The sequence below is a fragment of the Borostomias antarcticus genome (genome assembly GCF_949987555.1).
Source record: "Borostomias antarcticus genome assembly, chromosome: 6".
Lineage (NCBI taxonomy): Eukaryota > Metazoa > Chordata > Actinopteri > Stomiiformes > Stomiidae > Borostomias > Borostomias antarcticus.
This window is the reverse complement of record NC_140239.1, coordinates 8,171,600-8,173,343: the sequence shown is the minus strand read 5'-3', so window position 1 is coordinate 8,173,343 and position 1,744 is coordinate 8,171,600.

The window sequence follows — 1,744 nt, the reverse complement described above, 5'->3', positions numbered from 1 at the left end:
ACCAGCCTATTCTGGTTCAACTCATTTGGACATTTCTCCTTCCAAACGACGTGGTGGGCTTTCTAGCCTGTTGAAGGAAATGTACTTATGTTTTGACAAGTGGGCCTATATTGCCCTGACTATTGTAAGCCTTCTTCGATTCCTATACATGTAGCCTATAAATGCCTTGCTGCTAATAATATAGAATGATCAACCAACGATGAGCCTAACATATGAAAAATAGTTTGTCATTGGTGGCCTAGGCATTTAGTGTCTACGTAGCCTACTTATTTAGACCTATTCGTGAAGGCTTATTAGCCTATTGTATTCTACACGACATTAATTTTGTTTAAATGAAACATTCTCGTCCTGCAGCATGTGGATATGCGCTTGTCTATATTCTTCTGAAAGTGGTTTCACTAGTCTACAGGCCTGTTAGGTGACAATAACCACTTACTGTAATATCCAGCATATCTCCGCGGTGGCTGGCACTCCGGGCAGACTGACCGTCATGGTCAAAGCAATGACCGTCACGTCTCGTGTCTGACATCTTTACCGTCCCCGTCTAGCGAGAGTGTGACCGTTCACCGTCCATAAAGCCAGACGGGATATAGGCTGAGCCAGCGACTGCACGGTCTCGACTCGGTCACTGAACACGACTGCCTTAAACCATCAATCATCTCCTACACTTGGCAAAACAATGTTGTCTTATAGGTCTAGGCTATAAAAGTAGCCTATCATTGCTTGACCACATGTCTCGGACAATAGAGAGAATGCGTTCTAACTTGTTGATAGTCTACACAAACCATTCATATTGACATTATTGAAAATGATCTTTATTTTGCCCATTTACAGTCGATTGATATAAACCATGTGGTGAATGTCGCGGTAAGATCAAACATTTAAGAAACCCATATTTCAGTAGTAGGCTAATAATCACACACAATAGTTAAAACATGTCACAGAAAGACCAGCGGGAACAAGAATGTTTCATAAACACAAAACATCCTAGATCGGGTACTTCAAGATAATTTTGTTATATTTATGAATTTAGTTTTGTACGTGGCCATGACATGCAGGCGAGTCTGATTGGAAAGTCGTTTTTTCGTTAGTTTTTCGGCCCTTTTCGTTTCGTGAGGAACCACAGTGCCACCCAGCACCCAACTGCACGTGCACTGAGCATGCCTCAGGCGAAACCGTTTGATTCCTATTGCACGTAGCATTTGAAAATTTCATCCGCCACCGCATTGACTTTTGACATAAAATTAAACAACTTCACCTGAACAACTTTTAAGATAAATACTCCCCTAAAGCTCGCAAATGCCACACTCAAAGTAGGCTAAAAGTAAACATGACAGCAATTGTTTGGTTTCAATATTCATCAGATAATCACGATAGCACTATCAGTAGTTGATAGAATTTCAGTTGAAAAAAAGATAAATAGATACCCTAAAACACGAAAGTAAATATTCTGTTTGTCTCTCGTTTTATCTCCTTGTCACAATGTGATCCGGGTTTTGGTGACGTTGCCTGAACAAGAAGTCGCACTCCAATCAGTTTCTCAGGTTCTCTCTCCCTCGCTCTTTCTTACTCTCCCTCTTTCTCTTTCTCTTTCTCTCTCTCTCTCTCTCTCTCTCTCTCTCTCTCTCTCTTTATTCTCACTGAGCACCCCGCGTCCTGAATAGACTGGTCTTCTTTTCTCCAGAATGTCAGGATTTTAAACTGAAAAGCCAAGGGGAAGGGAAGGGGGCATCTCGAAACGTCA